Source organism: Mirounga leonina, unplaced genomic scaffold (assembly GCF_011800145.1).
Source record: "Mirounga leonina isolate KUSES-001 unplaced genomic scaffold, KU_Mleo_1.0 Mir_95, whole genome shotgun sequence".
Classification (NCBI taxonomy): Eukaryota; Metazoa; Chordata; class Mammalia; order Carnivora; family Phocidae; genus Mirounga; species Mirounga leonina.
The window spans coordinates 15,729,825-15,742,370 of NW_023270865.1; positions in this window are offsets into that span (position 1 = coordinate 15,729,825).

Sequence of the window (12,546 nt, forward strand, 5' to 3'; positions counted from 1 at the left end):
AAATGAGAGAATTGTTGTGTTCATGGGTCACAAAATGTAATGTCTCTACAAGTTCATCTATAGAATCAACATAATTCCAACTGCAATCTCAGTAAGCTTTTGAATTGAAACTGAGAAACTAAAATTAAATTAAATGGAAATGGAAAGAACCTAGAGTAGCCAAATCAATAATAAAAAAATAAAATTTAAAATTTAATAAAATTTAAAATTTAAAACTAACACTGTCTGATTTTAAGACATTATAAACCCACAATAAATAAGATAATGTCGTATTTGCATAAAGATAAACAAATAGGTCAATGGCACATCACAGAGAGCCTAGAAATAAGTCCACTTATATACGGGCAGCTGATTTTTGACAAATGTGCCAAGACAATTATTAGAAAAAGGCTATACTTTACAACAAAGGGTACTAGAAAAAAAAAAAAAATATTGAGTCCACACTTTGCACCAAATACTAAAAAAACCTCTAAGTAGATCATAGACCTAAATAGAAAACCTATACCACTAAAACTTCTAGAATAAAACATAAGACAAAATATGACCTTGGGTAATGCAAAGATGTATGAGGTATGCCATCAAAAGTATTTATCTAGATCTATCTTTATCAATTTTACCTATTTATATGAGATATATAAGTGAATGTAAAGACAATTGACAAACTTGGATAAATTATTTACAAACCACGATCCTCAAAAATAATTTGTATTCAGAATACATATAAAAATCTCAGATTCCATGATAGAAAATGGTCCAACAAATATTGGGGAAATATTTAAATAGACATTTCTTTTTTTTTTTTTTTTAAGATTTTATTTATTTATTTGAGAGAGAGAGAATGAGAGACAGAGAGCATGAGAGGGAGGAGGGTCAGAGGGAGAAACAGACTCCCTGCCGAGCAGGGAGCCCAATGCGGGACTCGATCCCAGGACTCCAGGATCATGACCTGAGCTGAAGGCAGTCGCTTAACCAACTGAGCCACCCAGGCGCCCTTAAATGGACATTTCACCAAAGAAGATATGTGGAACCAAATAATAGCATTAAAATATGCTCAGCAACATTAGTCATTAGGGAAATATGAAATAAAACCATGATGAAATATTTCTTTACTCCCATTAAAAGAGCTAAAACCAAAAGACCAATCATACCAAGTGTTGACAAGGAGTGGAGCAACTTCAACTCTCATAGCCTGAGTGGTGGGAATGTAAAATTGTACAGCTACTGAGCGAAATAAGTCAAACAGAGAAAGACATGTATCATATGACCTCATTGATATGAGGAATTCTTAATCTCAGGAAACAAACTGAGGGTTGCTGGAGTGGGGGGTGGGGTGGGAGGGATGGGGTGACTGGGTGATAGACACTGGGGAGGGTATGTGCTCTGGTAAGCGCTGTGAATTGTGCAAGACTGTTGAATCTCAGATCTGTACCTCTGAAACAAATAATGCAATATATGTTAAGAAAAAAAAAAGAAGAAGAAGATAGCAGGAGGGGAAGAATATAAGGGGGGAAATCAGAGGGGTAGACGAACCATGGGAGACAATGGACTCTGGAAAACAAACTGAGGGTTCTAGAGGGGAGGGGGGTGGGAGGATGAGTTAGCCTGGTGATGGGTATTGAGGAGGGCACGTTCTGCATGGAGCACTGGGTGTTGTGCGCAAACAATGAATCATGGAACACTACATCTAAAACTAATGATGTAATGTATGGGGATTAACATAACAATAAAAATTTTTAAAAAAAAATTGTACAGCTACTTTGCCAAACAGTTAAACACACATTTACCATATGATGCAGTCATTCTACTCCTTGGCATTTAACCAAGAGGAAAGAAAGCATATGTGTGTAAAAGACTCAATGACTGTTCATCACAGCTTCATTTATCATAACCAAAATCTGGAGACATAAATGTCTCTCAACAGATAAATGGTTTAAAAAAAAACCCCAAAATTGTTATATATTCATACAAAGCAATAATACTTGGCAATAAAAAAGAATAAATAAACTGTTGGTACATGCTCTGATATGGATAAATTGAAAGATAATTATGCTAAATGAAAGGAGCTAGACAAGAAACGGTATATAAGATACTATTCTATTTGCAAAATTTCTAGATATACAAAGTGATTTATAATACCAGATATCAGATAAAGAGACAGAAGGCAGTGAGGATTTTTAAGGATGGATTACAAAACAGAAAGAAGAAACTTTACCAAATAGTGGTCATGTCAATTACCTTGATTGTGCTAATAGTTGCATAGTATATTTTTATATCAAACCATATTAAATTTTATACTCTAAATAGGTGTAGAATTTAAATGTCAATTATATTTCAATAATAGAGTTAAATTATTTATAATTAAGTGAGAATATTAAGATACTTGATAATCCTTTAAAATATATTTTCTTCTATTACTTCCCATTATTCTTGCTTGTGTCATTGTTTCAATAAGATCTCCTAGATCTTAGTTTTAAGAAACCTGATATCTGTTTACAATGATGCACGCATGTCACTAGCTAAACAATTATTAAAGAAAAAAGAAATACAAAAAATATGGACTTCCTGAAAGAGGAATTTGTGATATGAATTAGCCTAAACTGAAGTGACAGAATATATGTACTAGAAGAGCAAACATCATTTGAGTTTTTTAAATATGAATTTGAACACACAAAATGGGAAAAAAAGACAATAATATGATTAGCAAAGAAAAATAAAACAATAGTGTTTTATTAAAATCCAAATGTGGGTTTAATTTTTCATGTTTACAAAGTAATGATTTATGTTCTTATTCTACCATTAAAACTAAAAAAAAAGGAGCAGTCAGTTTAAAATCTTAAAATTAGAAAAAAGAAAAATTCCACTTTTATTCAAACTATGCATAATAATCAATTAAAGCAATATATATGGAAGTTCTTTATATGGTGAAAACAAGTGTGCATAGAAGAATCTATTTTCTGCATTACTTTGAAGAGTGCTTCACACATAGGTGTTTAAAAATAGTTATTGACTGGACTTGATAGATTACTAACCCTATACTTGAATCTGCAAAATTTAATAACCTCCCTCTACATTTTAAAATGATTGCTTGATGATATGCTAAGAAAGTATCAAGCTCTGAATTTATTTTATAGGTTCAGATGAAATTTAAAATGGGATAAATTCTAAAGCAAAATACAGTAATAGTCTCTAATTACACTCTTCTTTACTTGGATCTATTTTATCATCTGTATAGCTTCATTAAATCCATTGCTGTCTTCCATTCTTTGTGAGCTTACCAGTGAGGGCTAAGCATGTGTAATTTATTGAAGGTTTGATAAACTAGAGTTTTAGCCCCAAGTTCTGACTTTTATTTCATGCTGCTTTTTGGAAAAGAAGGAGCTATTGCTTACTACATTAAGATTAGAAAAGTATCCTCAAAAAATTTGATGGTAGAAAAAACATGAAGTTGAGAGAGTGGACTTATAGATAGATACATATATTTTAATCAAACAGTAAAATTGAGCATCATTATATTTTTTCCTTTTTTCCCCTTTATGTAAATAAATTACCAATCAAATTAGAACAATTTCCAAATACTTTATACTTCTCTGGTAAATCTTTAAAGAAAGGTTATTATATTTGTATTTTACCTTTGGGAAATAAGTGATAACAGAAAATGTTATCAAAAGATACATCTTAATTGTGAGATTTATATGTGTTAATTTATTGGCTTCTCAAAACAAACTCTGTTGTTGATATTTTTGCTTGGTGTTTTGTTTCTTTTTGTAGATAACATTTAGCTACATTATTCTCAATATTAATGGCTTATAAGTGCTAAGAACTGAGATATGAACCCAGGTCATGGGTCTCTCTGACACCAAAGCCTATGTTCAGGCATATATTGTTTTCATTGTGTCTCTCATAGAAGCAGATGAGCAGCTTGAAGGAGTGCCTGACCATGGAATGAATGTGAGTGATACATAGTTATTGTACTGGCTGAGAGAGATTTAAAGATGGAGTATTATAGGTGCTTTGATGGCAAAATTGAGATCTTACCACCACAAAAATCAGCATTCCTAGCTCCATAGAGACAAGTCTATGTATTTTAAAATATATAAATCATGTTTATTCTGAGGCAATGTTTAAATTCTCAGTAAATATTAGTTATCTAAATCTGATTTCTGAAAAATTAGTCAGCAAGAAGGTGAAGCAATGTAAGCATCAGATTTAATCAAGGATTTTCTTAGGATACACAGGGTATATTCCATATGTTAGAACTATCTCAGTCCAATCCCTAACTGCAAAGGTCCTTACTAAATTTACACTCTGTTTAGGCTAAGTCCCAGCATCAAAACTACCTTAAGGGATACTGGTGGAAAATTGCATTCTATATATAATCTCACTTTAACAGTTCTGAACATTTTGGTACATATGCTTTATCAACATGTTTTGATTAACTGCATTATGACAAACCCCATATATAAATAAATAATATAGCATGGGGGCAACTGGGTGGCTCTGTTGTTAAGCGTCTGCCCTCGGCTCAGGTCATGATCCCAGGGTCCTGGGATTGAGCCCCGCATCGGGCTCCCTGCTCTGCAGGAAGCCTGCTTCTCCCTCTCCCACTCCCTCTGCTTGTGTTCCCTCTCTCACTGTCTCTTTCTCTGTCAAATAAATAAATAAAATCTTTAAAAAAAAAAAAAAGAAATAATATAGCATGAAGCTCTAAAACATAAAGATATTTTCTTAGATAATGTCAAATATGATACCATTATTTTAATTAATAAAATTATCAGTCATTATCACCTAACACTTTGTCTAAATAGAAATATCTGTCTCCAAATATTTTTTACATTTTGTTCTTTCAACAGAATCCTAACAGAGTCCAAAAATTGAACTCAATTGTGATGATCTCTTAAACTTAAGAAAAGACAATTTAACATTAAATAAAAAACTGAATAAATAAGAACTCATAGATGGAATAAATATATCATTACAATAAAATGAGTAATTATGTTTATCACTATAGCCTGAACCAGTGAAACTTTATATCAGAAAGGCCCCAGTTCCAGAAGACTTTGGGAACCTTCATTCTACTCCCAGTCCTATCAAATAATGATCCTGATGCCCAGAAAAAGTATATTAATTACTCAAGATCACATACCTGTAAGGGTCAAAAGGAAGAGTTGACAGTAAAACTTAGATCTCTGGACTCTCAGATGAAGATTTCTGAGATTATTCAAATGAAATTTTATCACCAGTGATTTAAGTATGGGGTACTATATAGTATTAAGGAATTTTGTTCAGAATATAAGTACTCCAAATAAGACAATTTCAACATATGATTGCGAATATATAAATAAATAAATAAATATAATGTACCATAAATCATAGGCAACATGCTATCTAATAACAACCTCTATTAAGGGGTGCTGAATCATGTTTGAAATTTCATTTTGCATGATCTAATTTAATGTAATAGTGGAGTTTTTAGAATCAGACCATTAATCAAAGCCATGATACATAGGTATGCTCCAAATATTTTTTCTGTTAAAAAAGGATCTCCAATATGGCTAAGAGACATTCAGTGTTCCTGGACCCATAGTCTGCATAGGACTAGTTTCATCATTTTTATAGTAGAAAAGAACAGTCAAAAGATATTCAAGTATATTGCCTACTTCCACAATGATCAGAAAATCTCAATATCAGTAGTTTTAAGAAGAGTCAGAAAATGAAGTTAAGCACAGAAAATTGATAGGATTTTATGTGTTGGACAGTGTAAAAACAAAAATAATCAAGTTTGCTTATGATAAATAGATGCAGATGTTGATTCTTGACACTTATTATTTTCAGAACTTCTGAAAGAAGAAAATTGATTGAATTTCTTTGAATTGTAATGGCTTTACACACTGTCCTATGTTATTATCAAATAAATTTTGTCACTTGTAAGGTTCTTTTTTCTGCATCCAACTTTTAAAATCATACATCAATGAGATAAATGAAGAATATAGTTAATCTCCCAAATCAAGGTCAAAAAAAGAGATAACTCATCTTTATTTAAATTTATTTATCCTTTAAACAACAGATTTAAAGTCTGAGTCTAACTGCAGAAAGCAACAGTTTGACAGGAAGCCTCAAAATGTAAAGATCTTATGTTTTGGCTTGGTACTGCACTGGCTGATTTACTGGTGCCCAGGAGTTGCATTAAATCAGAACTAAATGGCCATTTGTTAAAAGATATGTCTCCAGCTCTGCACAATGGCTTTTCTTGTCCTTACAGAGTGGACTTAATAAATAAACCCAGCACTCACACTAAAATCAGTCCCAAACTTTATTTTACCTTCTTACAAAACAATCTGGATACACGATTTTTGCAATAATATTGAAATAGATGGCATTATGTTGTAGTATATTCTAGCTTAAAACAAGGGAAGCTATATCAAAGAGGTTCTAAAACATTTTTATATACCCATAAATATGCCTGGATTTGAATCCCAAAACAAATGTGACCAAAAGCAATTTATTTTTCTGAGGTAAAATAGAAATCACAGCAGTGGGGAAGGTAAAAAATAAATGTCTAACAGGCCAGTTGTGATAAAAAGAAAGTTCCAAAATTCTAGCCAGAAATCCTAAGTGAGAATGTCCATTTGATCTAGATTGAGCTGTTTAATATATTCTCATAAGAAAATGGGGATATTGGGACATCTGGGTGGCTCAGTCATTAAGTGTCTGCCTTTGGCTCAGGTCATGATCCCAGGACCCTGGGATTTAGCCCTGCATTGGGCTTCCTGTTCAGCAGGAAGCCTGCTTCTCCCTCCCCCACTCTGCCTACTTGTGTTTCTGCTCTTGCTGTCTCTCTCTCTCTGTTAAATAAATAAATAAATAAATAAATAAATAAATAAATAAATAAATAGAAAGATGGCAGAGGAGTAAAGGACCCTATTCCAACCAGTCCCCAAATTGAGCTGGATATGTATTAGACCACTCTGAACACCAACGAAATCAGCCTGAGATGTAAGAAGATAGATGTGGATTTCTACAAACAGAACATCACAGGCGGTTGGTTTCGAGGTATGAAGCAGGGAGCCATGATTCCCTGGGCAGATATCTGAAGATAAATGGAAGGGGGAGGGTGCTGCCATAAGTGCTGGTGCCAGGAAGGGGAAATAACACAAGAGCACAAAAGCCTCCCATGCTGGGGACCAGGCACAGACTCACAGACTGGTAGTGATGGGGAAAGGACTTTAGGACAGCCCTCCGGACTGAAACCTGGAGCAGCAAGACTGTGCATGTGAACTGGGGGCAGCTGGCAGTTTTAGAAGCACAAAGGGCAGAGATATTTCCTGACCTGGAGGTGTGCACCTGAGGGGTGCACAACCCAGGATGCTGCAGTTTATAGCAGCACAGACAGAAACAGAGATAGTGTGGCCTGGAGAGCTCACTAAACAGACTGCAATCTCACTGTTCTGAGGCAGAGGGTTGGAAACAATCTCTTCTGCTCTGACTTTTGGATGAAACAGGGAAAGCCACCAGGGAAAGCCACCAGAAAACAAAAGCCACTAAAAAATTGTTTTCACTGAGCCCATCCCCCCACAGGGGGCAGGGCAACTCTGCCCAAACAGGGTTGCCTGAGTAACAGCATGGCTGGCCCCTCCCCAGAAGACAGGCTGGGAGAACAAGAGATCGGCAATCCTAAGGTCCCTATAAAACAGATGCATCTTGCTTGGATTGTGGTCAATAATTTGGACTCTGTACATTCCCTCAACCACCCCTCAACAGAATGACTAGGAGGAGGAACACCCAAAATAGGAAAGAGTCAGAGACTGACTTCTACCACATATTTACAAATGGATACAGAGATAACAAAGACATCAGAAATGAAATTCAGGGTAGCAATTGTGAAGATAATAGCTAGAATGCAGAAATCGACTAATGGCAACATAGAGTATCTAAGGGCAGAAATGAAAGCTGAACTGAAAGAACTTAAAAATGCTATCAATGAGATCCAATCTAATCTAGATAATCTAACAGCTAGGGTAAGCGAGGCAGAAGAAACAAATTAGTGATCTAGAAGACCAATTGATAGAAGAGAATGATAAAGAGGAGGCCAGGGATAAACAACTCAAAATCCATCAAAACAGAATCAGAGAAATAAGTGACACCATGAAACAGTCCAATGTCAGAATTATTGGGATATCTGAGGGAGTGGAGAGAGAGAGAAGGACTAGAAGATATATTTGAGCAAATCATAGCTGAGAACTTCCCTAATCTGGGCAATGAAACAAACATTTGTGTCCTAGAGGCAGAGAGGAACCCTCCCAAGATCAAGGAAAACAAACCAACACCCTGGCATGTAATAATAAAACTCGCAAATCTTAGAACCAAGGAAACCATCTTAAGGGCAGGTAGGGGGAAGAAATTCCTTACATACAGAGGGAGGAGCATCAAAATAATGTCAGACCTATCCACAGAGATCTGGCGAGCCAGAAAAGGCTGGCAAGACATATTCAGGGTACTAAATGAGAAGAACATGAAGCCAAGAATACTTTATCTGGCAAGGCTGTCATTAGAATGGTTGGAGAAGTGCAGAGCTTCCAAGACCAGCAGAAACTGAAAGAATATGTGACCACTAAGCTGGTCCTGCAAGAAATATTAAGGGGGGGTTCTATAAAAGGAGAAAGACCCCAGGAGTTATATAGAACAGAAATTTACAGAGACAATCTATAGAAACAAGGTCTTCACAGGCAACATGATGACAATAAATTCATATCTTTTAATAACCACGCTCAATGTGAATGGCCCAAATGCTCCCATTAAATGGCATAGAGTTGCAGATTGGATAAAAAGATAGGACCCATCCATATGCTGTCTACAAGAGACTCATTTTGAACCTAAAGATACATCCAGACTGAAAGTGGAGAGATGGAGATCCATCTTCCATGTAAAAGGACCTCCAAAGAAAGCTGGGGTAGCAATTCTTATATCAGACAAATTAGATTTTAAGTTAAAAACTGTAGTTAGAGCCACAGAAGGACACTATATCATTCTTAAAGGGTCTATCCAACAAGAAGATCTAACAATTGTAAATATCTATGCCCCCAACATGGGAGCAGCCATCTACATAAGCCACTCTTAACCAAAATAAAGAGTCATATTGATACAATATGCTAATTGTAGGAGACCTCAATACTCCACTCTCAGCAACAGACAGATCATCTAAGCAGGAAATCAACAAAGAAACAAGAGCTTTGAATGACACACTGGACCAGATGGACCTCATAGATATATACAACATTCCACCCTAAAACAACAGAATACACATTCTTCTCGAGCGCACATGGAACTTTCTCCAGAATAGACCACATACTGGGTCACAAATAAGGGCTCAACTGATACCGAAAGATTGAGATTATTCCCTGCATATTCTCAGACCATAATGTTTTAAAAATGGAACTCAATCACAAGAAAAATTTGGAAGAAATTCAAACACTTGGAAGTTAAAGACCACTCTGCTCAAGAATGTTTGGGTCAACAAAGAAATCAAAGAACTTAAATAATTCATGGAAACCAATGAGAACAAAAACACATTGGTCCAAAACCTATGGGATACTGTGAAGGCGGTCCTAAGGGGGAATACATAGCCATTCAAGCCTCACTCAAAAAATAGAAAAATCCCAAATTCACCAACTAACTTTACACTTAAAGAATTAGAGAAAAAGCAACAATTGATGCCTAAGCCACCCATTAGAAGAGAAATAATTAAGATTAGAGCAGAGATCAATGAATTAGGAACCAGAAACACAATAGATCAGATCAATGTAATGAGAAGCTGGTTCTTTGAAAGAATTAATAAGATTGATAAACCACTGGCAAGACTTATCCAAAAGAAAAGAGAAAGGACCCAAATTAATACAATTATGAATGAAAGGGGGAGAGATCACGACTAATACCAAGGAAATAGAAACAATTATTAGAAATTATTATCAACAACTATATGCCAATAAATTAAGCAACCTGGTAGAAATGGATGCCTTCCTGGAAACCTATAAACTGCCAAGATTGAAACAGGAAGAAATTTACAACCTGAATAAGCCAATAACCAGTAACAAGATTGAAGCAATGATCAAAAACCTCCCAAAAAACAGGAGTCCAGGGCATGATGGATTCCCTGGGGAATTCTACTAAACATTCAAAGAAGAAATAATACGTATTCTCCTGAAGCTATTTCACAAAATGGAAACAGAAGGAAAGCTTCCAGATTCATTCTATGAGGCCAGCATTACCTTAATCCCCAAACCAGCAAAGACCCCATCAAAAAGGAGAATTTCAGACCAATATCCCTGATGAATATGGATTCCAAAATTTGCAACAAAATCCTAGCGAACAGGATCCAACAATACATTAAAAGGATCATCCACCATGACCAAGTGGGATGTAACCCCGGTATGCAAGGGGGGTTCAGCTTTCACAAATCAATCAATGTGATAGAACACATTAATAAGAGAAGAGAGAAGAACCATATGGTCCTCTCAATTGATGCAGAAACATTTGACAAAATACAGCATCCTTTCCTAATTGAAAATCTTCAGAGTATAGAGATAGAGGGAACATTCCTCAAGTTCATAAAATCCATCTATGAAAAACCCACAGCGAATATCATCCTCAATGGGGAAAAGATGAGAGCCTTTCCCTTAAGATCAGGAACACGTCAAGGATGCCCACTCTCACCACTATTGTTCAACATAGTATTAGAAGTCCTGGCAAAAGCAATCAGACAACAAAAAGAAATAAAAGATATTCAGATTGGCAAAGAAGAAGTCAAAGTCTCTCTCTTTGCAGATGACATGATACTTTATGTGGAAAATCCAAAAGACTCCACCCCCAAATTACTAGAACTCATACAGTAGTTTAGTAATGTTTCAGGATACAAAATCAATGCACAGAAATCAGTTGCTTTCTTATACACTAACAATGCAACTGTAGAAAGAGAAATTAGAGAAATGATTCCATTTACCATAGCACCAAAAACCATAAGATACCTCAGAATAAACCTAACCAAAGAGGTAAAGGATCTATACTCTAGGAACTACAGAACACTCATGAAAGAAATTGAGAAGACACAAAAAAGATGGAAAAACATTCCATGCTTATGGATCAGAAGAATAAACATTGTTAAAATGTTTATGCTACCCAGAGCAATCTATACCTTCAATGCCATCCCGATCAAAATTCCAATGACATTTTTCAAAGTGCTGGAACAAACAATCCTAAAATTTGTATGGAATCAGAAAAGACTCCTAATCACCAAGGAAATGTTGAAAAAGAAAAAGAAAGCTGGGGGCATCACTTTGCCCAATTTCAAGCTATATTACAAAGCTGTGATCACCAACACAGCATGGTACTGGCACAAAAACAGACATATAGACCAATGGAACAGAATAGAGAACCCAGATATGGACCCTCCACTCTATGGTCAAATAATCTTTGACAAAGCAGGAAAAAATATGCAATGGAAAAAAGACAGTCTCTTCAATAAATGGTGCTGCGAAAATTGGACAGCTATATACCGAAGAATGAAACTCGACCATTCTCTAAAACCATATACAAAGATAAACTCAAAATGGGTGAAAGACCTCAGTGTGAGACAGGAATCCATCAAAATCCTAGAGAACATAGGCAGTAACCTCTTTGACATCGCCCACAGCAACTTCTTTCAAGATTCATCTCCAAAGCCTAGTGAAACAAAAGCAAAATGAACTTTTGGGACTTCATCAAGATAAAAAGCTTCTGCACAACAAAGGAAACATTCAACGAAACAAAGAGGCAACCCACAGAATGGGAGAAGATATTTGCAAATGACACTACAGATAAAGGGCTGGTATCCAAGATCTATAAAGAACTTCTCAAACTCAACACCCAAAAAACAAATAATCAAGTCAGATAATTGGCAGAAGATATGAACAGACACCTCTCCGAAGAAGACATACAAATGGCTAACAGACACATGAAAAAATGTTCATCATCATTAGGCATCAGGGAAATTCAAATCAAAACCACATTGAGATACCACCTTACACCAGTTAGAATGGCAAAAAATTGACAAGGCAAGAAGCAACAAATGTTGGAGAGGTTGTGGAGAAAGGGGAACCCTCTTACACTGTTGGTGGGAATGCAAGTTGGTACAGCCACTTTGGAAATCAGTGTGGAAGTTCCTCAAAAAATTAAAAATAGAGCTACCTTGTGACCCAGGAATTCTACTATTGGATATTTACCCCAAAGACACAGATATAGTGAAAAGAAGGGCTATATGCACCCCAATATTCATAGAAGCAATGTCCACAATAGCTAAACTCTGGAAAGAGCCGAGATGCCCTTCAACAGATGAATGGATAAAAAAGATGTGGTCCATATATACAATGGAATATTACTCAGCCATCAGAAAGGATGAACACCCAACTTTTACATCAGCATGGATGGGGACTGGAGGAGAGTATGTTAAGTGAAATGAGTCAAGGGGCGCCTGGGTGGCTCAGTCGTTAAGCGTCTGCCTTCAGCTCAGGTCATGAT